The 27,655-nt window shown below is 47.8% G+C and overlaps 1 long non-coding RNA gene across 5 annotated transcripts; it reads left to right on the plus strand.

The window, feature by feature from the left end:
• On the plus strand, nucleotides 1-27,103 carry LOC145513877 (uncharacterized). 5 transcript variants are annotated; one of them, XR_014059742.1, is made up of 5 exons: nucleotides 1-784; nucleotides 6,239-6,416; nucleotides 13,336-13,472; nucleotides 14,550-15,960; nucleotides 26,918-27,103. It is a non-coding gene; the product is annotated as an uncharacterized LOC145513877 (long non-coding RNA). The 5 variants fall into 5 exon arrangements; XR_014059743.1 differs by lacking the exon at nucleotides 26,918-27,103 and adding an exon at nucleotides 10,072-10,194 and having other exon boundaries at nucleotides 14,550-16,136; XR_014059741.1 differs by lacking the exon at nucleotides 14,550-15,960.
• Nucleotides 27,104-27,655: the final 552 nt, after the last annotated feature.

Genomic DNA, 27,655 nt, shown 5'->3' on the forward strand with positions numbered 1-27,655 from the left:
GGGGGCGGGGCGGGCGTTGCTAGGAAACCGGCGGCGGGCGTCCGCCTCCGTGGCGCGGGTCCGGCGGCCGCTCCTAGCCGGCTTCAGCCCAGACTAGGGGGCGGGGGAGCCGCGTGGCGGTCCGGGGTCTCGGAGCCTGTCTCCTCTGAGGCTGCCGGCCCTTCTGGGAAAGGGAACGCAGACGCTTCGGCCTCTCCCCCGCCTGGCTCCGTAACAGCTGTGACATCCCCTAGCCCCACTTCATCCGCCCTTCTTGCCCTTCCAGAAGGAACCACGTTTTGAGCTTTACTAGGTCAAGGAGCAGTGCTAAGCACTCTGCCTAGATCGACTCATTTTCAGTGAAGTGGGAGCTAGTAACTTGGTCCGAACAGGGATAAAACGTGGCCAAGGTCAAAGAGCTGGGTGGGGTGGAGCCAGGATTTGAGGTCCAGGCTTGCTTGACTTGAGGGTCCCTGCGTTTTTATAATGCTTAAGTGTCCTCCCACAGCTGCCTCTTGGCTAGCACGTTATCCTTTGCTGTCCAAACACCACACCAACTGGGACACGCTGTCTGGAAATGGTCTGACAGGGAGATGGAAAACCGAAATCAGGATTGTCCAAAAAACCTGGGACATGTGTTTTACCCTGATGGATCACTGATAATTTACAGATGTCCCTGTCTGTACTATACTAATGCAATCGCCACTTAGGATCCTCGAGATTCTTACTAGAGAAAGAAAATGTTAAAGAATTTGCCAAACCCCAGATGGACTTCTGGAAGGTATCCCATGCTGGGCTACATACGGTAGGAGATTTAAAAACTTTTTTTTTTTTCCTAAACAGTGTCTGTTCACATAGAGTTTATGTGCTACTAGGGAACTGTCTTGTTTTGTCCAGGATTTCTGTGTAAATAGTTTATTAAGGCTATGCTTCCAGGAGAAACTAGGAAGGGAAGCAAAATAGGGCAGGAGACTAAGGCAAACAAGGTGGCAATTTAAGGTCAAGTTCCAGCCTCAGCTGGATCCGAAGGCAGCTCTGGAGTACAAATTACACGGTGACTGATCCCATTTTGAAGGAAGGGAGCTGGGATTTTGTGGCTCAGACAGTAAAGAATCTGCCTGCAATGCAGGAGACTAGGGTTTGATTGCTGGGTTGGGAAGATCCCCTGGAGAAGGGAAAGGCTACCCACTCCAGTGTTCTTGCCTGGAGAATTCCTTGGTCTGAGGAGCACTTTTGGTCTAGAGTGAGCCAGGGTGCAATGGCCATGGTAGATTGAGGTTGGAGGTGTGAGTCATTAGGAGAGAAGCACCCAGAAGCTGGGGGAAGGGTGCAGTGGACCAGTCAAGAGGCTCTGAACCCATCTGGGCAGAGCACCAGAAGCGTCTGCTATAGTCCCCCCTTGTAACACTCAGGTTCATATGTTCTCACATTAAGTCTCCATCTTGTCACAGTCTTTTCAGGATTCTAACTGGTCACGAATCTAGTGGGACAAACTACAGCCCTTGCCGCTGCCCCGGCCCCAAGATTGAATCTAACATCCATCACCTCGCATCTCTACCACCCATTCTAGGTTCCTTTCAATCTTCAACTAGCTCTTCTGCCCGTCTAGGGATTACTTGTGGAGTGACCCAAATCTTTATCCTTGAATGGTCCGAGCTCCTTGCTACCAGGTCTTTATTAGGCAGTGGTTGGCACAATTGCCTGTTTGCAGATAAAACTGGGAGAGAGTCCAGTGAATCAGCTGAGTGTCAAACGTATTTGTCCCCAGTTATGTAGCAGGCAGCCCTGCCTTCTTGTGATGATCAGGGTCAGTTACCTTGGCCGGCGTGATCATAGCTTTCTTCGCCCACGCTGAATCCAAAATGGTGGGACTGCAGTGGTGGCTTTAAGCTTAGTGTGAAGTTCTCTCCCTCTAGGAGCTAGAACCTCTAGACCCACTGGCTTAGAGTTGTGAAGACAGGAAGGCTGCATTCCCAAGCGGGTCACCAAGAGCGGCAGCAGCCAGGCCGCTCCTCTTTCCACTCCTTGGTTCCCAGACCCATGTATTCAACTCCCTGGAGACACAGCAAACTAGAAAGGCTCTTGGTTTCAGGCACATGCACGTACACTCCTCCAGGGGATCTTCCTGGCACGGCAGCCCACTCCCGTATTCTTGCCTGGAGAATCCCATGGACAGAGGAGCCTGGCAGGCTACAGTCCACGGGGTACAAAGAGTCAGAGACTACTGTAGTAGTCTGGCTCCGGGGATCGAACCCTCGTTTCTTAGGTCTCCTGCATTGGCAGGCCAGTTCTTTACCACTAGTACCACCTGGGAAGCCAATAAATGTCCTTAAATGTAAGTGAGATGAGATAAATTATTATATGCAATTTTCTTTTGTATAAAATAAAGGTATGCTGATTTTCCAACAAACACAGAAAAAAGATACAGAAGGCCCCCTACCACCAAAGATGGGTTCCCCATTTTCATCTTGCTGGTAAATGAGCTGCACCCAGAATCCTTTCTTAGCCAGCTTCCTGGGACTACTTATGGCACCTTCTGTCTTAGGCAGGTTCCCCAGATGCAGACCCTGCAGAGATGGTTTGTGTGTAAATAATTTATTAAGCAAGTTTCCCCAAGAGAAATTAGACAGGGAGTAGGAAAAGCAGAAGAGGGAACAAAAATTAACCAGGGAAGGTTGTGATTTCATGGAAAGTTCCAGACTCAACTTGAACCCCTGAGGAGCTTTTGAGAATAAATTACTCAGCAGTTTATCCTGCCTGAACATAAGGGGGCTAGGTTTTCACACTTCCCCACCTGCCAGTCATCAGCTACAGGCCACCAAGTAGCGTTCTGTGTGTGCTCAGTCGTGTCAACTCTTTGCGACCCTGTGGACCGTAGCCCACCAGGCTCCTCTGTCCATGGGGTTCTCCAGATGAGAATACTGGAGTAGGTTGCCACTTCCTTCTCCAACCATGTGGATTTGTAATTTTCTTGGCTGTTTTGATTCTGGAAGCTTCTGAATGAAGTGGCTTCAGGGGACCCAGGGTAGTGCCCTGAAGAAAATTATAGAGCAAAGTCTGGAGCAACTGGAGAATGGGTGCACTGAACCAGTACGGGGGACTGAACGGGGTTTAGACCCAGCACCACCACTGCCCAAGGAGCTAAGATTCATCCATGGAAAACTGACATGGAGCTTCTGGTTGCTGACAAGATGGTAAAATAAGTTGCGCTTCTGTCTTCTCCCAGAATCTAACTCTGAAGAAACTGCTAGGGAGGCATAGGGGAGCTGGGACCCCGTGTATGTTGATGAGGGGCAATGCATGGATGTTCAGAGCTTCAGAGAGATGGTTGCTATGGAGACGTTTCCTTCCCTCACTGCGCTGAGCAGACTGTTACACTTTGTGATTAGGCTACATAAGATTATGGCTTCCATCTTGCTGGTACACTCCCTCTATTGCACGCGTGGCTTGTGTGCCTTGATACGGCCAGCTGCCATGTTGGAGAGGCCCACGTGGCAAGGACGTGATGGAGGCCTCCAGCCAACGACAGCCAGCAAAGATATCAGGTCCTGGGCCTTCCCTAGTGGCCCCGTGGTTAAAAATCCTCCTGCCCATGCAGGGGACACGGGTTCAACCCTTGGTCAGGGAACTAAGATCCCACTAAGCCCGTGTGCCACAACTAGAGCCCGTGGGCTGCAACTAGTACAAATTCTAGCATTCTGTTGGCCGGCGGGCTTGAGCACATCCTCCTTACAGATGGTTATCTGTGTACAGATTACCTGCTAGAAGGCAGTGCCCACCTGTGGGTCTCCCTGCAGCAGCCAAGGTATTGCCCCACACATGGCATCACGTAGAAAATGATTCTTGGCAGGAAGCGGAGGCATTTATGATAATAACAGAAATGAATTGAGTCCTTACTATGTGCCAGGCCTTGATGTAGACATTTTACAAATCAAATCTTTTTTTAATCCTTGTGACAGTCATATTAGGTAGGAAAAAGGAGGCTTGCAGAGGACAAATAACATGCCCAGGTCTGACACTTGTGAGTGACAAGCTGACAGTCCAGCCTGGGGAGCCTGCTCCAGACCTGGGCTGCTCGCAGAACTGGGAGGAGGTGGGGCTCAGTGCCACCCAACACTGTCCTTTTCTGAAACACCAGAAAGAACTCCAGCTTCTCGGCCGCTGCTCGTCAACCATGGGGGAGCAGGAATGTACCTTGTTTGACATGAAATCTCACTTTGGTATTCAAAACAGGGCTATAGTAGGAGCCTTAAAAGTTGCCTGAATGAGTGAGTGGATGAATGAATGCATGAGATGCCTTAAATAGCAGGTGGGGAGAAAAGGGATCGCATAGAAGGCTCTATTTCTCGATGTTACACCAGCAGACTCATACGTCTCACTCCAACACGTTTCTTGGCAGTTGCTACCAATATTACCTCTTCTGGTGCTTATCTGATAGCATGGCTTGCGAAATGGAGTATGTTTTGCTTGGTTTGGAATTGAGAGCAGAGAGTAATTCATAAGAGGTAAGTGAAGTGGAAGGCGGCTGTTGTCCCTAACGAGTGTGTTCATTTCTCATGGGTCTGACTGCACGGCACACAGACAACCCGGGATTATATCTGGTTCTGCATTTATAGCGGCCTATTACCTGCGGGGATAAGTGAGGTTATGTAATGGGCCGGTTCAAAGACGGGGCTTGCTTGTATATGCAAGTATCTATCAACATCGCTTAAAATAACAAGTTGTTCTAACACCCTCCACTGAGGGCATTTGGTTGGAAATGTCCAAGCATCCCCCTTTATCAGGCCTGCCTACTACAGGCACGTGAAATGAGACATGGTGCCTTTTAACACCGAGTCCCTTAGCCACACAATTTGTCTGAAGAAGGAAAAAAGCTCATGTCTTGTCTCATATTTCATTGTTTTCAGGTACTAGAGTCAGAATAATAGTTTATTTATTAACAGTTTTTATGCTTAAGCTGCTTGCATTTCTGGATACAGATAAAAACGTGTGGAAGAGTTTGACCATGTGGATATCTTTCGCTTAATCAAAGTGGACTCTGCCATTTAAGGCAGTGGGATTTGCTCCCTAATAAGATGTGTATGATTGAGCTTAATTTCCTTGGCCTTCCCTGGCCTTTCTCCTCTTTTTAGTGCCATCCTGACTGAGCCACGAGGATCTGGTCACATCACACCTTGCTTAAAACTCTGCACTGACTCCCCAGTCCCCTCCGACACAGGGCACACAGGCTTCTTGGCCTGATCCCCAAGGCCTTTATCATCCAGGCCCTGTCTTCGGACTGACTTCATCTCTCAGAGGCCTCCCCCACTCTCCAGTCTCCATCTTCCCACTCTTCTGCACTGGTTTTGCTTTCTCAGAGTTTATGTGATCTCCAGAGCCCCAGGCCTTTGCACCTGAGATGGTTCCCTTCATCTTGTTCACCTTCCTCCCCCGCCCCCGCCCCAGCCCTGATGACCACCGCCTGGGGGGCGGTCCTTCCCCAGAGGCGGGGTACCTCCCCCGGGCTGCCCACACCCACACAGCCCAGCAGTGTGAGCCCCGTCTGCCTCCCCTGCTGGACTCAGCTCCTGGATGGGGTCTCTCAGCATCCAGCACAGGGCCCGGTTCATGGAACAAAGTGAAAAACCTAAAATAAAAATCTGCTGAGCGCATGTTCTCATTACTCTCCTGTAACCTTTGCTTCTCTGCTTTGGGTGGATCTAAACTGTAATGAGTACAGTTTATACATTTCAATCCAAATGAATGACAGTTTAGGTAAAATAAAAGCTGTTAGCACAATAGACCATTTTCCTGAAAACAAAATTAACTTTTGAAATTTTAACCACATGGAATTCACTGCTGTCACTGAAAATGCAAAACTGGGAACTTGTTCCTCAAATGTTAGACCCCAGTCTCTTTTCAGTTCTTACAGACCCCTGTCACTATATGGGAAATAAGCCCCCATAGGCGATGCTGCCTCCAACCCTCCCTCACAACTTTTCTTAGAAAGTGTGATATGCATTTTTTTTTCTGCTGGCATAATAATGAAAGGAGTAAATACAGTAAGGGGTGCTTTGTATAGTACTAGTACAGAACAGAAAAATAGCTAAGAAGCTCTAAAAAATTCTTCTAAAATATGTTTATTAGCAAAATTGATTTTTTAGTATCATTTCTTTTGAGTATAGTTGATTTACCATGTTGTGTTAGCATCTGCTGTACAGCAAGGTGAATCAGCTATATGTCTACACATATCCCTTTTCTGGATTTCTTTCCCATTTAGGTTCCCATGCTGAGTAGAGTTCCCGTGATACACAGTAGCTTCTCATTAGTCACCTGCTTTATGCACAGTATCAGCGGTGGATTCTACGTCAGTCCCAGTCTCCCAACTCAAACTCCTGCGATCACCATGTCCATTTGCTGACACATGGATGGACCTAGAAACTGTTCTATAGAATAAAGTAAGTCAGAAAGAGAAAACCGAATATTGTATATTAAGGCATATATGTGGAATCTAGAAAAATGGTATAAATGATCCTATTTGCAAAGCAGAAATAAAACACAGATGTAGGGAACAAACGTGTGGATGTATGTATGTGTATGTGTGAGTCGCTCAGTCGTGTCCGACTCTTTGCGATCCTATGGACTGTAGCCTGCCAGGCTCCTCCATCCATGGGATTCTCCAGGCCAGAATACTGGAGTGGGTTGCCATTTTTTTCTTCAGGGGATCTTCCTGACCCAAGGATCGAACCTGGGTCTGCAGCATTGCAGGCAGATTCTTTACCGTCTGAGCTACCAGGGAAGCCCAATGTATGGGTACCAAGGGGCAAAACCGATTTTTACTTACAAGGGAATTCTCTGTGCAGGGAACACTCTTTGATATCTCCTCAGCTATTATCAGCAGAGGTAACAGTTGGGTGAAAGAGAAAAGATGAGACTTGATAATTTGGGTGGGTTCCTAATCAGAGTGCTCTCTAGGATGGAGGCAACTTTCAAACGAGTGCTGACAGTTGGGGCTTTGTTTTTATTTGGAAGGCTCAGGTGGGGTTTGGTCTAAGTACTTTGTAAACTATAAACCACTATCTGAGTAGTTTTACTCAGAGTCTTCAACAGTCTTTATCAGCTTGAATGTTTAGAGCCAGGGGGCCCAATTTGTACATTATATGGTTCTTATTCTGGGAAAAACTCCAGTGTTTTATGAACATTTTGTTCAGGCCTGACCCCAGTTATCAGAACTGACTTCCCAGGTCTGCTGAGAAGGTATTCAGCGGCTCGCCGGGGGAGTCGGGCAACCAGGGCAGAATGGAAGAAGCAAGAATTAGGATAGACCTGGTGGACTAGCTCCCTGGGGCTGCCCTCAGGGAGGGCAGCTCTCAGCAGCCCAGACGTGTTCTCTCCCGGTGCTGGAGGCCAGGCGTCCAACACGAAGGTGTTGGCAGAGCTGGTTCACTCTGGAGGCTCCAAGGGAGAATGTATCCCACACCTCTTTCTGAGCTTCTGATTGGTTGTGAGCAGTCCTGGACGCTCTTTGATTTGTGGACGCTTCCCTCTGATCCCTGCTCCATCTTTACCTTCTCCGGGTATCCCCGCGTCTGTGTCTCAAATCTCCTTTCTCTCATAAAGACGCCAGTTGCTGGATTTAGGGTCCACACTTCTGCAAGTATCTGATCCAGGATACCTTAATATCCTTAACTGATTGCCTCTGCGATGACCGTATTTCCCAGGAAGGTCACGTTCACAGCTACCAGGAGCTAGAACTTGGACATACCTTTTTGTTCAGTCGCTCAGTCATGTCCAGCTCTTTGCAGCCCCTGGACGGCAGCACGCCAGGCTCCCCTTCGCCGTCTCCCGGAGTTCACTCAAACTCGTGTCCACTGAGTCGGTGATGCCGTCCAGCCACCTTGTCCTCGCCCTTCTCCTCCCACCTTCAGTCCTTCCCAGCATCAGGGTCTTTCCCAGTGAATCGGCGCTTCGCATCAGGTGGCCAAAGTACTGGAGTTTCAGCTTCAGCATCAGTCCTTCCAGTGAATATTCAGGGTTGATTTCCTTTCAGATGGACTGGTTGGATCTCCTTGCAGTCCAAGGGACTCTCAAGAGTCTTCTCCAACACCACAGTTCAAAAGCATCAATTCTTCAGCGCTCAGCCTTCCTTATGGTCCAACTCTCACATCGGTACATATCTGGACATACCTTTTGGGGGAACAGAATTCAACCCACCACCAAGGGAGAGTTCACCTGGGCAGAAACTCTTCCTTCTCGGACCCTCCCAAGAGCTCGCTGTATTTTGACCTCCTCAACTTTCTTCTCTGGCCGCTGAAACCAAATCCTGCCTCTCGCCTATAGTGTTGATAATGAAACCAGAAACTTCAGTACCATTGTGAGGAGATCGTGAAGACAGAAAAAGAGAAATGTAACCAAGAAACAAGCAAAGAAGGAAGACAGGTCCTAGGTTCCTTAAAGTTCAAACTTCAGGACTAGCGATGTGTGATATGGCCCCATTTTTTGACACATAAAAATTGCATACGTGTTCTTAGAAAATGCCTGGAAGGGTTTCTACCAAAAAAGTTAACAGAGGCAATCACTGGGTTCTGGGATTACGATATCTTAAATTTCTTCTTTATGTGTATTTATTATATTTTATAATTTTAGGTAATTTTATTTATTTAAATGTGAACTTTTAAAATGTATCTTTTTAAAATTTATTTGGTTGCTTCCAGTCTTGGTTGTGGCATGCAGGATTTTCATTGTGTCACATGGAATCTCTCTGTGGTGCGTGAGCTCTCTAGTTGTGGTGCTTGGGCTTAGTTGCTCTGTGGCAAGTGGAAGCTTAGTTCCCAAACCAGGGATTGAACCCTCCTCCTCTGCATTGCATGGCAGATTCTTAACAACTGGACCACCAGGGAAGTCCCCAAATTTAAACTCTTTATTATTAGTAGTAGTATTTTTGTTTTTTTTAACTGCTTTATTAACTTCCCAATATATACTGGACATCTCTCCATGCAATAGGTGAAACTCTCCCACTGATGGAAGTTTACAGATTGGGTCCAAAACGCAACGTTCAATTAGAAGCTGGGAATAGAAAAACCCACACGAAACAAGTCACACCAAAAGGTTTATAACAAAGGTACCTCACGAACATGTAAGTTTAGGAAGCAGGTGTCTCCCTGTCAGCCTCAGAGAAAAGCATCAAGATTCAAGGCACAAGGCAGAAGCCAAGGTCACGGTCACAGTGAAGATTCAAGGCACAGGGCAGAAGCCGTGGTCACGGTCATGGTGAGGGGTCAGATCACTGCTCCCAGACTGTGGCTCGACTGCTCCTCCTTCAGCTGCCGCACCCCCTCCCCAGCCCTTTCCATATTCTCTTCTCTCACCCTTGCCCGCGGCTCCCCAGACCTCCCCGTCACGTCCCGGTCGCACTGCAGGGTGCGTTGCCTAACGTGGAACCACCTACGATTTCCTCCGGGTACACAATATTCACCAGCTTCCGAAGGGAGAGCCAGAGACTCTCCTTGACTAACGTCTTGGCCCTTTCATCCTTTTCATTCTCCTGGTTGGCCTTCTCCAAGCCGAGATTTTTCCCTGCTTGTTCGTCTTTGGACTCCGTCGCTCCTGGACTGTCCTCACTGTCTCCTGCCCCTCCCAGTTCTCATGCCCGTGCCCACCGCCCTGCTACTTGCAGGCCCGCTTCTCAGGTCCTTCTCATCCTGGGGGCCGAGGAGGGAGCGGATGACCGCTGCGTCTGAACTTTTATTTGATGTTGGAGTAGGGCCAGTTACCACTCTTGTCTAGTGTCTGGCTGGTGCAGGGACTAGACAAGTGCAGAGGGACTCAGCCATATGTATACATGCCTCCATTCTCTCCTGAACTCCCCTCCCATCCAGGCTAACATCTCTGTAAACATTAGAACTAACAGTTTCTTAAATGATAATGAAATTCCCAGATGGTAAAGGATCAATTCACTTGGCCTGGTTGTCCAGAGAGGCAACTGCCCTGAAATCAAGCAGAGAAGGTGGGACGGGGTCAGCTGTCATCTTTCCCGAGTCTCCTTCGTGGCTGTGAATGCCACACCATATCCCACTGTTTGTTCACTATCTGGATACTTTTACTGAATTGTAGGTGTGAGAACTGGAAGAAATCATCCAGATCATCTGGCCTAAGCCTCTAGTTTCACACACCATGAAAAAGAGGATGGCACGTTCTCCGAAGGCCCGTGGATGGAGGGGGAGCGGAGACCCCCAGGTGGGTCTCCTATTACTGCAGGTGGCTGCTGTCAACGTCTCATAAATGGACCACTGGACCCCCATGGGTCATAGTGTCTACTTTCAGCTTACCCTCTAATGAATAAGCCACTTGTCTATGCCACTACCAGGTATACAGAATTTATGAAGACATTCATTGAAAAACTCATTGAATACCTGTACCCTTTGCAGCGTATGCTGGTCGCCAGGTATTAAGATGGGTAGGCGAGGCTTCAGGACCTACCTAGGCAAGAAGACACCATACCCTGAGTGTCCCCAGGCCTCACTAGGCTGTGGATGCGGATATGAGCATTTTCATAGAAAGACCTAGCTCTGCATCTCTGGAGTCCCAGTTGCCACTCTGGGCCTTCCAACTCCCTCGCTCTGATTATTTTAGGGCGTCTCAAGACACAGGGACGTGAGGGGCTGGGTTTCGCTGTCTCAGCAGCACCTCTGCTCATGTGCCCCCCACGCCCCAGACACACACCCCCCGGGCCTCAATCTGGGAAGCGTCCCAAAACCACTTGTGGGGGTATGACGGTTAATTTCATGTGTCAATATGGGTAGGTCGTGGCACCCAGATATTCAGTCGAATGCTATTCTAGATGTTTCTGTGAAGATATTTTTATGTAGGATTAACATTTAAATCAGTACATTTTTGAATAAAGCAGATTACCTCCCTATCTACTCAGTTGCAGGCTTTAATAGAAAAAAAAAAAAGACCGCCGTCCCTGGAAGAAGAGGGGATTCTGCGGGCAGATTTGGTCTCTGGACTCACACTGCAACTCTTCCCTGGGTCGCCAGCCTGTTGGCCTACCCTCTGGATCTTGGACTCGCCAGTCTTTGTAATCGTATAAACCGATTTCTTAGAAGTCTCTGTCTCAGGACCTCCCGGGCAGTCCAGTGGTTGAGAGTCTCCCATGCAGGGGGTGCGGTTCCAGCCCTGGTCAGAGAACCAAGATCCCATGTGCCACGTGGCCAAAAATACATAAAAATGTAAAACGTCATCTATCGCTGCCTCTGTTTCTCTTTCTCAGCCTCTTTCTTTCCCCTACTCCATGGCTAGCTAGATCGGTGACAGTACATAGACAGATGACAGACAGATAGACGGCAGACGGACAGACTGATAATGTCCTTGTAGCCTGATCTAGATTGACCTCTCTCTCTGTCTGTAATATCTACCTGTCCTTCCTACCTGTTCTGTTTCTGTGGCCAGCCTGACTCAGCCCGGAGAGCCCTGTCTGCTCACTGCTCTGGTGCTGACTCGGCCGCTTCCCAGCCACCCTCAGACCCCGCTGCTCTGCGCTGGGACAGAAACGGGAGAACGGAGCCACCCGCCCCGACTCTGTGCGGAGCCTGCGAGCTGGAGCCCCGAAGCAGCAGATATGATGAAAGGGTGTCAGGCTTAATGACAAGAAGGACCTTCTCAAACGCCCTCAAACATTTTGTAACTAAAATAGAACTATGAAAATGGCAAAACACATAAAGATAGCATGAATAATGATGAATCGATTTAAACCCACCCATAAAGAGGACTGCATACTTTTCCATTTTTCATATTTTACTGTTTGGACATTTCTCACATTTGCTTCCCCTGTGGCTTCACAATGGTGTGCTTGTAAAGCAACATTTTTTTTTCAGATAATAGGCATGCTGAAAAGTTTTTTCTTCGATGTTGTATTCCTCGTGCACATATTCAGTGTGTTTTGTGCTTTTTGGCATGGACTTGTGGGCTCTCTCTATCATGTCCTATTGTGGTCCTGGGGGTATGGAATAATTTGAATAAAATAGTAGCCTCATTGCGTGTTACATGAGAAAGGTGTTATTATCCCTGTGGTACAGAAATGGAAACTGAGGTTCACAGATGTCCAATAACTTCCCTAATATCCTTCAACTAGAATGTCCCAAAGCTGGCCCTGAACCCAGGGCTGTGTGGATCCAAGCCCACACTGACTTCTGTGATTTAGAATGGTTCGGGTAATTTTTAATTAGCTCAAGACAGCTGAACAGTGACTTGCCAGGTCTGTGCCAGCCCATGGAGGACCGTTAGGGACTTTGTCTGTGTCCGTGATAGCCTCACTGCCTGGCCCGGCTCTCTGCTCCTCTTAGATGCGACCCTGTTCTCTGCCCCGGCTCACCCTCAGCCGGCTGGCTGCTTTCCAGCCTCTCTTTACTTCTCCTCGGCTTCCTTGGTCTTTCCCGAGGCTTCGGTGCTTTTCTGCCTGCTGTCGTATCTCAGTTTTCTATTCCCCGCTCCTAGGTAACTCCTGACAACTTATTTTTTTCATCTGATTATTCCTAACAGAAATGAGTTCCGTGTATGTGAAGCAAAATTTTCATGGTTGCAAATAAAGGCACTGCATTAGGCAGCACAAGTGACTCAAACGCAGCTGTAGGGAGTCAGTTGGCTCAGGTAGCTGGAAAGTCTGGGGGTGTCTGCCTTCAGGTATGGCTGTATCAGGTGGCGCAAGCAAGGACATGAAGAGCTGGTTCATCTTTTGACTTGGTGTGACTTCTCCCAGATAGAATCTCCTCAACGTGGCAGCAAGGACGCCCCGGCCCAGCCGGAGTCCCCTCTCTTGATCCTGGTGCAGGAGAGGGATGCTCACTCCTACCCCCCCCCCACCCAGCGCTCATACAAACCCCTTAACAGTGTTGACTTAGCCCGTTTGGGTTGCATACCCATCCGTGTGGCAAAGGGGAGGGGAGGCGTTAGACAGCCTCAGGGGTGTGATGAACAGGGAGTGCACGTGACCCCTGACCTTCAGCAAGGAAAGCGGGGAGGACCGATCACAGCCCCTCATAATGAACTTCCCCTGAGGGACCCTCACGACAGCAGAGAGCACACGCTCCCCACCTAACCCCCATGCTCATCACAGGCTGACGAGGGAAGATTTGCCCCATTTCCAGTTGTCTTGGGGTGGGAGGGAGCCCAGCATTAGAACCAGACAGGCCAGGAGGGGAAGGCACCTTGGTGTCCAGAAGCTCCTCTCTCGTTATAAACGCTCCAGTGTTGGCAGGGCTGGCCCAAATCTCCGCAGAGAAGGGTGGGGTGTGTCCAGTCCCTCCAGGGACTCTGTCACCCCCATCTCAGGGCCACCTCGGGGACGCGTGTTCACAACGTCCTTCTTTTTCCTCCCAGATCTCAACGATGCTGGCCTTGCTGCTGACCGTGACATCACAACAGTCTAAAACGAAGCCTCACTGAACGCCAAGCGCTGCTCAAGATGCCTGAGAGGCACGAACTCATCTAATCCCCTCGATCACTCTGTTTTGTAGGTAAGAGACTGAGGCACAGGGAAATCAAGAGATTTACCCAGGATCACAGAGCTGTTTGGTAGTTTTGTACCCAAGCAGTCCCTTAGCCAATCATGAAAAGTGGACGTTAATTGAGCACTTACTATGTCCCAAGTGCTTTATAAGGATTCTCTGGAATTCTCACAGCAGTTCAACAATGCAGTGACTGTCATCACCCTTACTTCATGGAAAAGGATGAGGTATTGGAGGGGTAACTAACTCACTAAGTCCCCAAAGCCTGCAACAGACCCCTGGCTAAGCAGTCAGGAGCCCGTTCTGAAAGCAGAAAGATAAGTCTGAAGCTCCGCTTTTGGAAAACGGATCTGGCAGCAGAGTGAAAGAGAGACTCTTTTCTAGGCTCAGCAGCTGGAAGATCTGACCACAGCGCAAGCAACTACAGAGCCAGGGTTAGAAACTCGTCTGAGTCCAGGGCCCGAGCTCAGACCCTCTCCAACGGGTGGACTGGAGCCAGAGGCAGGCTTAGGCTCCACGGGCGCTTCCCTCATCGCGGGTGCTCCGAGGCCTCGTTGCCCTGCGGTCCCTAAGCCTCCTGGTGGCCCATTTCGGCAGACAGTCTCTCTGAGCCAAATACACTCAGAAAAGCCCAAATCCGCCACCAGCTGGAGCTGGTAAAGCTGCAGTGCTTCCTGCCGAATTGGGTCCTGGGGGCAGAAACCTCAATGTTATTTACATCCAAAGCTCCTTATTCGTGGGGCTTTACAGCACACAAAAGGTTGAGTCCTGTCCCATGGAGCCAACAGACCACAGACACACTTAAAATAACAGAGAAGAAGAATTCATCGTCTCCCTTCTCCTACACTCTAGCTCCCATCCGGCCTGAACGGCCCCCTCCGCGGCCCCTTTGTTCCGTTCATTACCTTCCTCTGAGCCGTCTCATTACTGACACAGACTCCTAATTAACACATCAGGTTTCCCCTTTTCCGAAAAGTCTCGGAAGCGTGCCTGTTCTGTGATGCTGCTCACTCAAGCCCCCCCGCCGCCTTTATTTTGTTCTGCTTTTCGTCCTGGCTTGTATCATTTGTTTCTTTGTATTGAAAGCTTGTCAACTCACGGAACCTGGCACGTATTCATCAGGAGGACGGCCCAGCACACATCACAGCTTGATGGAAAGCAAGCCTGAGTGGGGAATTGGGCAGAGAATCAGAAAGAGGCGGAAGCACGCAGGAGTGGGAGCCGGCTTAAGACCATGACCCAATTTCCAGGCCCAGGGCAACCAACAGTCCGCCTCCTGTGCCGTGACCTTTCGTTTGAGCTAAGCTGGTCTTCAGCTGGAGCCATAAAAGCTCATATCAGGTCTTGCTTCTGTGCCTCTGCCCAATCTGTTTTCCTCTGTCTGGACGCCCATCCATCTCTCTGAATTTCACTGATTTTTCAGGGCCAGGATGAAGCCCCATCTCCTCCAAGAAGCCTTCCATGATTCCTCCAGTCCCAGTTAAGCTCCATTTTCGTGATACTCTTACAGTACTTGTATCACAGAATCTAGTCCTTGATGACGTTTTCTGGAAGGGAACTGTCAGACTCTCCAGCCCTCAGTCTGGAGAGAAAGAAAAAAAAGGGTTCCTTTTGACACAGGTTGAATAAGAAAGAGACTTGTTAGGTGCCTGGGGTCAGAGGTGCCGCCAGAGCAGCCCTGCGCCCAGCCTCACAAGGGCAGCAGGAGGGGAGCTTGGCAGGCACATGAGATTATACAGCAGCTGCGAAGGGGAATCACCAGCCATTGTGTAAAAACATGACCAAGTATACACACATCTCCGCTGCTGCCAGCTGCAAAGACTTGCCCGCCCATCTGAGAGGCGGCTCAATTGAAAACCAGCGTCTGCATTTGGAAGTGTCTGCCTTTGGAATTGTGGACTCATCTGAAATTCCTATTTCTTGTCCTGTACGTGGGTTTCAATACATGTGAAGAGCACAGTTGGAGGGGCTCTCTCTGATGCCCTCAAAGTTCTTTTTCCATTTCTGGATGCTCTACCCCTGGCTTCTATGTCTGCATCCAGCGGACAGCAATGTGACCCTCTTCGGAAGACTGGAATTTAGATTCACTTCACCTGGGGGTCCTTTGGTCAGTGACTGGCCAGTACCCACTATGATCCCAGAGTTGGGGTCAAGTGTAATTTACACCCCCGCTCCCCCGGGGTCGGCCAGGGCTCGGACTTGCCTGAAACAGCTCTGGCCTGGCTTCTTTGTGTTCTCTGTCCTGCCCGTCCCCCCGACCCCCACCCCACCCTCTCTGATTTTCCCCAGGGAGCAGCTCCTTAAAAAATTCCTTACACATGAATCTTCATTTCCAAGTCTGTTGTTGGGAGAATCTGACTGAAGATAATACACACGGCGTGTCTCTTCATTGGTCATTAGCAGTCACACACCCCACCCGACCCCACCTTGCCCGTTTCCACGTCTCTGAGTGATGATTGTCATTCTCTTTGAAGTAGCCCTCCAGGACCAACTCCAAGTAAGTTTTGCCACGGAGCCCATATTTCACGTCACATCACTGCAAATGTGCCCTCCAACCCAGTGAAAATCTACCCAGTCACTCTTAGGTGATGTGATAGCAGATATGCAGTCAGAAACTTACAGAAACTTATTTTTACTGATTCCATTTATAAAATAAAACGTATCTTACTTTTTCTTCTTGGATTTTCTCAATTAAAAAAAAATTTCTATGCAATACAGTTAAGAACATCAATGTACTAAAATGTTCTGTCCCTGGTGGCTCAGACAGTAAAGAATCTGCCTGCAGTGCAGGAGACCCGGCTTTGATCTCTGTGTCAGGAAGATCCCCTGGAGAAAGAAATAGCAACCCACTCCAGTATTCTTGCCTGGAGAATCCCATGGACAGAGGAGCCTGGCGGGCTCCAGCCCATGGGGTGGCAGAGAGTCCAAAGAGTTGGACACGACTGAGCGACTAACACTCTCACTTCCCTTCATTAAGACTACAAGTCCTCATGGAGCTTGTATGTGTTATTTTAAAACAATGATGGTTACTTTGGATCCTGGGTAAAGGTTTTGCTTCATTCTTATATCCCAAAGTTTGCAAAGATAATCAATTAAATGTCATTGTTCATTCTCCTAGAAAACAGTAATACCTTCCCTCTCTATGACTTTGGATGCTGCCAAGGGAGTCAGGGACAGATTTCATTCATCTTTCTAGACCCAACACTCTTGATATTGCAACTCCAGGATGCTTCTGCATCCCTGGCCCTACCCTAAACTCTTCTGATAAGCCACCAACAAAGCAAAGGAAAAAGCTACCTTTCCGTCCTTGGTTGCAATCACCAAGCTCTTCCTAACTCTGTCAAAACCTACACCTAAAGCCCCCCCACCACATTGTCACCTTTGCTGCGGGTGAGCCCACCCACTTCTCACCTTTCCAAGCCCAAGGCCAAGTCTCACAGCTCACCTGCCGTGCTCGGCATGGGTCCAGGGTCACACCTGCCAAACACATCAGTTACATGAGAAATGAAGGTCACAGACTACTTCAAGTCAAGCAAATAGAGTTTGTACACGATTCAACCTATTCATGGGTCCAAGCAACTTTGCAAGATAGAGCTTCACTTGGCAGCCGAAAGGTAATTTTCTGCAGCGTATTAGTTTGGCCAAAAAAATTCATTTAAGTTTTTCGAGAAGATGTCGGGGGGGGGGACAAACACAAATGAACTTTTTGGCCAACCTAACAATTTCTCACCCTCCTTTAGCTGTCTGCTATAAGGGGCATGTAGGTTTTCTCCTCGCTCTATCTTTATACAACTTGATCCCTTTTCCTGCCTCCCTAAGATATTTAAATTTTGAACTCAAGGATTTTGCTACTCTATTCTTCTAAGTGAAAGTGAAAGTCGTTCAGTCACGTCGGACTCTTTGCAACCCCATGGACTATATTCTCCAGGCCAGAATACTGGAGTCGGTAGCCTTTCCCTTCTCCAGGGGATCTTCCCAAGCCAGAGATCGAACCCAGGTCTCCCACATTGCCGGCGCGTTCTTTACCAGCTGAGCCACAAGGGAAGCCCTGAGAGAGAGACTATTAGGAAACCTGTGTTTATTCAAGTATGCGGCAAGTCCCACTTGGCCAACAAGCTAAATGTGATTCCTTGAAATCCTCTTCCAAGCATGGACTCCGGGGAGCTAAATGTAACATTTAGTCATCAATAGGACAATTTAGCTTCACTCTTTCTCCTCGCTCTCTAAGAAGGGACCGGAGTTCATGCTGGTTTTCTCTGGAACATTGAGCTTCCTCCCCACCCCATGCTGGTCGCTCAGTCGTGTCTGACCCTTTGCGACCCCAAGGACTGTAGCCCGCCAAGCTCCACTGTCCATGGGATTCTCCAGGCAAGAATACTGGAGTGGGTTGTCATGCCCTCCTCCAGGAGATCTTCCCAACCCAGGGATCAAACCCGGGTCTCCTGCGTTGCAGGGGGATTCTTTACCGTCTGAGCCACCAGGGAAGCCCTGTCGAGGGATGTGATCTTTGAAAGAACTGCCTGTTTCCAGCACTGCCTTCCTCTATGCTTCTCTGCTTAGGCACAGTGTCTTTTCAGACGTGCTGACTCTTGATGGCTTCAGCAATGTAACAGTGGATAAATGCTGTTGGCCATTTACCATTTGGGATTCAACTCCACGCCTGGATCTTGTTATGCAGGCATTTTCAGAGCATTACAGCTCAGCTGTGAAAGCACTCTGGCTTAAAGAGAAAATGCCGTAGAACTTTGCTAATCTAACAACTTAATCACATTTGCCACCCCTTAACAGCAAGGACTTAATAGTCAGGCTCGAAGTGAGGCTTCGTGTCTTCAGAATGCCCAGGAACGCATTCTTCTGATGACTGTGTTATCGTAAATAATCTCTAGCTTTGCTTATTGAAGCAAATGAGACATTACTTAACCGCTGCACTATCCTTTTAGTTCAGCCTTCAAGGGTAGCTTCAAAACGCTGGAGAACTGGACTGAGATGTTCTGGCTAATGCTTTGCATTCTGTCCTTCAGTACCAAGACTATGAGAAGATGTAGTCCTGGGCCATTTGGTATCTTCAAGGTACCTGAAGACAATCTTCAGAGGAATGTTGCTAAACACAGACTGTTCGGATTTAAATATGGAAATTCACACATATATCATTGTGATTATTTGGCCGGAGTAGGTTTATTCATTCTCTCTCCTTGTGGGGGTGAGGGACACTTTCAAAGTCATTTTAAAGTTGTTTCCTGTTATTTCTAAATGATTTCCATGGCATCTACTACATACATCTGCTTTCTATTTGCCATCTTTCCTGGGCTGCCCTGGTAGCTCAGCTGGTAAAGAATCTGCCTGCAATGCAGGAGACCCCGGTTCAACTCCTGGGTGGGGAAGATCCTCTGGAGAAGGGATAGGGTACCCACTCCAGTATTCTTAGACTCCCCGGTTGGTTCAGATAGTAAAGAATCCACCTGCAATGCAGGAGACCTGGGTTAGATCCCTGGGTTGGGAAGATCCCTTGGAGAAGGTAACAGCTACCCACTCCAGTATTCTTGCCTGGAGAATTCCACGGACAGAGGAGCCTGGCGGGCTACAGTCCATGGGGTTGCAAAGGGTCAGACACGACTGAGTGGCTTTCACTTTCACTACCATCTCCCCATTTATAAAACAGAAGAGTGGGTTTCCAAAAGAAGAGAGACTGAAAGAGTGACCTATATTGTTATTTTCAAAATCTAACTGATCTCACCTAAACTTGTACTATCTTTAATCAGGACATTATAGTTGAAAGTTTTTCTGTGAGTGTGTGTGGGTGTGTCTAAAATCATCATACTCTTCTATATGAGGGAGGTTTTTACAGATCCCAGAAGGCAGCCCTCAGTAACGAGCTTTAATGGAGATGCAGGAGGGAAAATTGACGGCTTATGTTTACAAGTTCCCGTGAAAATGACCACCAATCTATTCAATGAATTCGTGTTTTCTGCTGAGCATAGAGCTTGACTCTGAGTGCAGCATAAACGCCCTGTGAAGATGGGCGTGGCCACGGGAGGTGACAGCTGTTTGATGGTTTGGGGCGTCGTCCAGCGCCGCGAAGCCTCCCTATACTCTGCAGACAGAACGCTCATTCTTCGCTGGGGTCTAGATACGAGACTTGCTTTGTGCGGATCCCTTATCTGGGGGGCAACAACTTGCTTTAGACTTTCAAAGGAATTGTTACTCACTCCTGTTACTTCCTCTGTCCTAGAGATGACATTTGTCAAAGATGGAAAAAGCACCTCAGAGTTTGCCCTGACTCAAACCGTCCCAAGTGAGGTCAATTGAACGTCACTCCTCATAAATCAGTCACTACAGACCCACTCACCAGAACCAAAGCTTTTTCTCAAGAGAAGGGCTTTTCCATATATGCAAATTGAGCCAGATATTTCTCTTGTCAAAAACTCAGCATCACTGGCTGTGGCAGGAGAGACCTCAGCAGTAACCCAGTAACCCCAAGAATTCTTAGGTGATGCTTTAACCTTCGAAGGAAAGAATCCTCGAGAATCACTGGGGAGTAGCCACTGAGGTCTGCATCTCAACTACTCTACGAAAAGTTTCTGGGTTTCAAGATCGGTATGATCTTTCCAAGTGAATTCCTGAGAGTCTACAGAAAAATCTGTTGTCAATGTAAAAATAATCCTTTAAAAACATACGTGAGATTATATCCCTGCCTCGCTCAAAACAGTCCTCTGACTCCCCACGGCGTTCAGGAGCAGAGTCAGTCCTTGCCGCGCCTCCAGGCTTCCCGGCCCCTGGCCCCTGCCTCGGCCTGTGCTGTCCTTGCCTCCCTCACGGGCCCCAGGTCACCACGGCTCCCTGATACCAGCCTCCGGTCTGCGCATTCGCTGTTCCCCTGCCGGAAGCGCTCTTCCCCGGATGACTTGCCCTGTACCTGTGACTTGCTCCCTTATTTGGCTTCTGCTCAGATATCTCCCTTCCTCAGGACTGCCCTGAACCTCCATTATAGGCTGAATTGTGTCCTCCCAGAATTCACACTGAAGCTGTGTGTGTGTACTGAGACGTGTCCGACTCTTTGCGATCCCATGGACTGTAGCCCGCCAGACTACTCTGCCCGTGGAATTTTCCAGGCATGACTACTGCACTGGGCTGCCGTTTCCTCCTCCAGGGGATCTTCCTGAGCCAGGGATCCAACGCGCATCTCTGGTGTCTCCTGCATTGGCAGGCGGCTCTTGACCTACTAGTGTCTCCTGGGAAGCTGTAGCCCTCAGCATGTCAGAATGTGACTATGTTCATCAATAAGGCCTTTAAAGATGTAATTAAGTTAAAAAGGGGTTGTAAGGGTGACCTTAATTCCGTATGACTGGTGTCCTTATAAGAATAACAGATTAGCACAGAGGGGCTTCCTTGGTGGTCCAGTGGCTGAGACCTCCCCTTCCAGCGCAGGGGGTGAGGGTTCGATCCCTGGTGGGGGAACCGGGAGGCCACATGCTTTGTGGCCAAAAGACAGAAACATAAAAAGGACGCAATATTGTAACAAATTATGTACAGTCTCTAAGAAACGGTTCATATTCAAAAAAAATCTTAAAAAAAGAGATTAGCACAGACAAAGATACAGAGAGACAATCAAGCGAACACACGGCGAGGAGACGGCCGCCGGTGAGCCGAGGAGAGGGGCTGCGGAAGAAACCACAGCTGCCGGCACCTTGATCTCGGGCTTCTAGCCTCTAGAATTGTGACCCATATATTCCCGCTGTTTAGGCCGCTCGATCTGTGCTACCTTGCCACGGTAGCCGAGCTGCCTGGGTCCCCCCACCTCAGGGCCCTTCCCTCACTGCATGTCCCCGCCCTGTGACTTGCATCTCTTCCCAGCCGTTGAGGGTAGGAATCTATTTATTTATATTTTTAAATTGAAGTTCAATTGACAATGGACATATAACATTGTATTAGTTTCAGGCATGCAATGTAGTGATCTGTACGCCTGAAACTATATGCATATATACATATACAATATATACGTACTATATATATATATGTATGGGCTTCCCCGGTGGCTCAGTGGGTAAAGAATCTGCCTGAGATGCAGGCGCTGCAGGAGACACGGGCTCCATCCCTGGGTCGGGAAGATCCCCTGGAGAAGGGAATGGCAACCCACTCCAGGATTCTTGCCTGGAAGATCCCATGGACAGAGGAGCCTGCCGGGCTGCAGTCCGTGGGGTCGCAGAGAGTCAGACACGACTGAGCGACTCCCAGATGATGCCCAGTGAGCACCGCTGGCCACTTTACTGGCCAGAACGACTGTTGTTTCTGTCTGTCCTACATGCACAGGGATTTCCTCTGCAGCCCCTCTCCTCGGCTCACTGGCGGCCATCTCCTCACTGTGTGTTCGCTTGATTGTCTCTCTGTATCTTTGTCTGTGCTAATCTCTCTCTTTAAGAGTTTTTTTTTTAATGTGAACCATTTCTTAGGACTTTATGGAATTTGTTACAATGTTGCCTCCACTTTATGTTTTGGCCTTTTGGCCATGAGGCATGTGACCAATAAGATTAAAATTTCAGATCAAAGGTAGCAAAACTACAGAAAGGGGCGGAAGATAGTTTTCTTTCTTCTTCTATTCCCACACACATTTACCATCACGTCAATGATTATATATACACATCATATATATATGGTCTAGTTAATATTCATCACTGCACATAGTTAAAAAATTTTTTCTTGTGATGAAAACTTTTAAGATCTGCTCTCTTAGCAACTTTCAAATACACAGTACACTTTTATTATCTATAGTCACCATACTGAACATTACATCCTCAGGACTGACTTATCACTGGAAGCTTGCACCTTTTGACCACCTTCATGCATGGCAGGTGTTCAGCAAATATTAATTTAATGAATTAATAAATACATCAAATAATGCACACTAGTCCAGTTCTATAATAACTCTACTAGGAGATTTAAGCCATGAATAAATACAGATGTTGAGGTCCTGCATTTAAATCAAATGAACTAACTTGTTCCCTAAATGTATAGAAACTTGGATTGAAATGATTATAATTCTGGCAGCCACCTTGTAAATGACATTGAAATGAACCTAATAACTAGAGAGGTGCTAAGTGGAAGCTGTATGAAATCAAATTCAAGAACATAAAATGGTTTTCCTTTCTGCTTTCATAGTCATTATACTGTATTTGGAATAATTAGGAAAAAACACACCACAAAGAAGCTAATGTTCACAAAGGCAGAGACACTTGAAAGTCTTTGAACATCTCACCAGAAATAACTTAACCCAATGAGATTAAAATTCCAGATCAAAGGTAGCAAAAATACAGAAAGGGAAGAAAGACAGTTGTGAGATCCCTCATTCCCACACACGTTTACCACCACACCAGTGATTAGTAGACATGGGGTTCCCATGGCAAATAATTTCCATTTCCCCCACGTATAAGGAATAGCATTACATCGATGTTCTCAGAAACATAGCTGGTAATTTTTACCACTCATGATCTGATTGGTCTAGGAACAGATAAACAATAGAGAAAAAAATAATAATGATGCAGAAGGGTGAATCTTTATCATCATATAATCAGTCAGCAAACAGGTATTGACTGGCTAGTACTACTTGAAATTCTGTACATGGTGTCATGAGAAAATCCAACATCATATGCCAAAGCTTCATGTGATTTATGTAGTCAAGCAAACCTATATTAAATGGCAATAAGCAGTAAGCCCCATCCGGGGATATAAACCAGGCCTATGGTGCTGACTCACCTCTGCATTTCAAGATCCTCACACCTAGCTAGGGCTGCATTAATGTCTGTTGAATGAATAAATGAATATCAAAATAGAAGTAAAAAATATGGCAGTGGCTCAGTTTCTTAGGTGATCCAAGAGTCGTGAATTCAAAACTGTCAGAATCTTTACAAGAACTTTGGTCAGCAAGCTTTGTAGGGGAAAATCAGGCTACTGGACATCCAACCCAGTGACAGAGCCTCCCTAAACTCCACCGTGTGGTCAGATAACCCCCAGTGAATACCGCTGGCTGCTTTACTGGCCAGAATGTCTATTGTTTTTGTCTGTCCTGCATGCACTGCTTCCTTCTTTGGATACTGACATCTCAGTTTGCCTTTCTCCTTGGTTCACACAGTTTAGATGGAGCCACCAAAAAAAAAAAAAAAAAATGGACAAGTGGCTCAGGTCAGGCCAATCTGAGGTTTCTTTCCACTTGACCACAGGGATGGGTTTCGGGATATTAGGCCCACAAGGCTCAAGACCAGGTTCAGGCTGGGACTCTAGAGGAGGAACAAAAGCTGTCTTTCTACCACACTCTAGACTTTCAGATGTAGGTCTGACGCTAGCTGGTTTAACCATGTCGGCAGAGAGGTAAGCAACTCCAGAGGTGGAGACAGTGTGTATGTGTGGGTGTGCACGTCCGGGTGAGCGCATGTGTGAGCACAGTGAGGGGAGGGGAGCAGGAGGGCACCAGAGACAGGGCTACCGTGGGTTACCCGATCCAGCCATGCCTGGAACTGGGCACACACCGCTGGTAGATTCCCAGGGCGCTTCAGCGAATTTGCATTGGCTTCCTGGGCTTTCTCAAGGTTACTCTGGCCACCGGATGCAAAAAGCTGACCCACTGGAAAAGACCCTGATGCTGGGAAAGATTGAAGGCAAGAGAAGCAGGTGACAGAGGATGAGGTGGTTGGATGGCATCACCGACTCAATGGACATGAGTTTGAGCAAGCTCCAGGAGATGCTGAAGGACAGGGAAGCCTGGCACGCTGCAGTTAATAGTCGGACATGACTAAGCGACTGAAAAACAGCAACCTGAGCTTTCTAGAAAAATAACCTGGATGTACAGCAACACAGAGCCTCAAACTGGCATGCTTCTCAGTCTTCTTGCCTGGAGAATCCCAGGACAGAGCAGCCTGGCGGGCTACGGTCCCTGGGGTTGCAAAGAGTCCGACACGACTGAGTAACTCACCCTTTCGCATGGAACTGAGAGGGCTTCCGTGGCGGCTCAGCCGTAAAGAGTCTGCCTGTCAAGCGGGAGATGCGGGTTCAATCCCTGGCTTGGGAAGAACCTCTGAAGGAGGAAATGGCAACCACTCCAGTGTTCTTGCCTGGGAAATCCCATGGACAGAGGAGACTGGCGGGCTACAGTCCAAGGGTCGCAGAGTTGGGCATGACTGAATGACTAAAGTGAAGTGAAAGTGAAAGTCGCTCAGTCATGTCCGACTCTTTGTGATCCCACAGACTATACAGTCCATGGAATTCTCCAGGCCAGAATACTGCAGGGGGTAGCCTTACCCCTTCTCCACGGGATCTTCCCAACCCAGGGATCGAACCCAGGTCTCCCGCATTGCAGGCGATTCTTTACAACAAAATGGAATTGGGAAAGGTATCTCCCCTCTCTGTGCCTGAGTTTCGGCATCTGTGAAACGGGGATGACAATAAAACCTCCCTCGTGGTGTTACTGTGATTCAATAAGTCAATAAGAAAACTGTTACATGAAAGTATCCCAAATGTTAGCCAACGTTGGTATTATTATTGTTATTCTCATCCTAACAATGATTGCACCAACGCCAGAGCTCCGTTGCTCTGTGTGAAGGAACCACTTTTGCATCAGATTTGAATTGTTACCAAGTTGAATATCCGTAAGTTTGAAGTTCTTTATTTTGGTCTCCTGGGTCTTCACTGCTGCCTGCAGGCTTTCTCTAGCTGCAGTGCCCGAGGCTTTCCCCTGGGCTCTGGGCTTCAGTCGTTGTGTGGTTGGGCTTAGTTGGCCCATGGCAGGCGGGATCTTCCCTGACCAGGGGTCAATCTGTGTCCCCTGCATTGACAGGAGGATTCTTAACCACTGGGCCCCCAGGAAAGTCCTCCACAGCGTCTGTTATTGGATGAATTGGTCATTTATTCAGTCATTCAGAAAGGAAACCCATGTCCAAGTCTGCGATCTGGCCTGACTCCTGAACCCATAGGTGGCATGCGAGAACAAACAGGAGACCCCCGGAGGAAGGGTCCTTATCCTCACAGGAGCCTGTGAGGGCCGGGCCGGCGGCTCCGTCTGCACCTGTGGAATCAGCCCAGTTTCCCTTCTCTGTGGAATCCAGGGAAGCGAGTATTTTTAAGGGAACTGAGGGAAAAGGATAATGGTAGCTTTAGCTTGAATCTGAGGCTGTTGTAAGAGAAAATAACAGTGTTGGTAATTTCTCCTTCCTGTTTGAGCACTTTGGTGAAGTGCCTTCCCCTAAATTAAACTGGGAAGTAAGAAAAAACGAGTTCCCATGCCAGCATACAGACCCACAGGCCCACTTGGCCGCGGATTTCTAGCACACAGGAGTTCTCTGAGAGGAGAACTGGGGAAGCAGGCCAGACTGCAATATCAGAATTTCCCTCTGCTGTGGAAAAAAAGAAAAAGATCTCCAGTCGTCTCAGTCAAAAATGGTTTGAGATTTTCTTCCCCAATCCTGTATCTTTCTCCTCAGCCTCTTCTTCCTCCTTCTCATCTTTTAAAAAAAATACTGTGGTAACATATACATATAAATTGTACCATATTGACACTTCTAAAGTGGAGTTCAGCGGCATCGAGCATATTCATGTTGTGCAACCATTGGCACCACCCGTCTCCAGAAGCTTCTCCCGTTTCTGCAGCTGTCCCCCCGCCCAGCACCGCCACCCCTCTCCTTCCCCTGCCCTCTGCTGACCTGCTTTCTGTCTCTGTGAGTCTGACTGCTCCAGGTCTCTGGTAGGAATGGAGTCACACGGTATCACCAGCGTTGTGATTGGACTATTTTCACGTAGCACAATGTTTCAATGTTTATGTTGCAGCCTGTGTCTGAATGTCCTCCTTTTTAAAGATTGGTACTGTTTCATTGTATGGACCATATTGTGTTATCCACTTATCTGTTGATGGACACTTAAGTTGCGTCCACCTTTTGGCTATTGGGAGCAAATATTCCTGTGAACATGGGTGTACAAATGCCTGTTTGAATCCCTGATTTCGATTCATCTGGGTAGATACCCAGATTGTTTGAGGAGTACCACCCTGTGTCCTTAGCAGTTATACTGTTTTGTAGTCCCACTAACTATGCACAATGGTTCAGTTCCCCCACACGTTTGCCAGTGTTTATTTTCTGTTTTTTTATTTTTAAATAATGGACATATTAATGGGTGTAAAGGGGCATCCCATTGTGGCTTTGATTTGCATTTCCTTAGTGAGGTTGAGCTTCTTTTCATATGTTTATTGACCTTCTGTATATCTTCTTTGAAGGAACATCCATATATTCAAGTCCTTCACTCATTTTTAAATTGAAGTGTTTGGTATTTTATTGTTGAGTTGTAAAAATTCTTTATATATTTTTAATATTAATCCCTTGTCAGAAATATGATTTAAAAATGTTTTCTCCTGTTTCATGGGCTGCCTTTTCATTCTACTGACATTGCCACATTTTCCTTCTTTTCCCTCCTTTGGCCAGGCCGCGTGACTTATGGAACCTTGGCTCCCTGACCAGGGATTGAACGCAGCCCTCAGCCTGAGAGCACTGCGTCCTAAGCGCTGGCCCACCAGGAAATCCCCCAGCTGGACTTTTAAAGTGTTTGTATTTAATGCAGTTACTGATATGGTTGGATTTAAGTCTAACATCTTACTATTTTGTTTTCTATTTGGTTGTTTGTACTTTTTTCCCCTCTTTTCATGCTTTCTATTTCTAGATTCTATTTTCTCTCTACTGGCAATAAGCCAGTAGAGATCAATATCTGCCTTTTTTTTTTTTGATGGCGTATAGCGTTCACAATATGCACCTTTAACATCAGTTTACTCTCAAATCGTAACATACCACGTAATATGGACCCTACAGACCACACAGTAGCTGAGGTCCTTTCAGTAATTGCTGCTGTTCACTTCACTTCAGTACACCCCACAGCGCATTGTTATTATAGTAAGTCCCCTACATAGGAACGAGCTCCATTCCGAGAGTGCGTTCCTAAGTCCAATCTGTAGGTCCAACAGGGTTAGCCTAAGTCCCTGACTAACACAGTCGGCCATACAGTCCTGTGCTGTAATAGATTTAGAGTACTTTTCACACAAATGCTATATAAAAGCGAACACAAGAAATGGAAACCATTTTAAACCTTACGGTAGAGCTCTGTAAAAGTGCAGTAGCGAGTACAGCAGCTGGCACACGGGGCTGGCATCGGGTGAACAGGCAGGAAGA

This window comes from Giraffa tippelskirchi, chromosome 7 (genome assembly GCF_054371585.1).
Source record: "Giraffa tippelskirchi isolate mGirTip1 chromosome 7, T2T-mGirTip1v1.2.pri, whole genome shotgun sequence".
Classification (NCBI taxonomy): domain Eukaryota; kingdom Metazoa; phylum Chordata; class Mammalia; order Artiodactyla; family Giraffidae; genus Giraffa; species Giraffa tippelskirchi.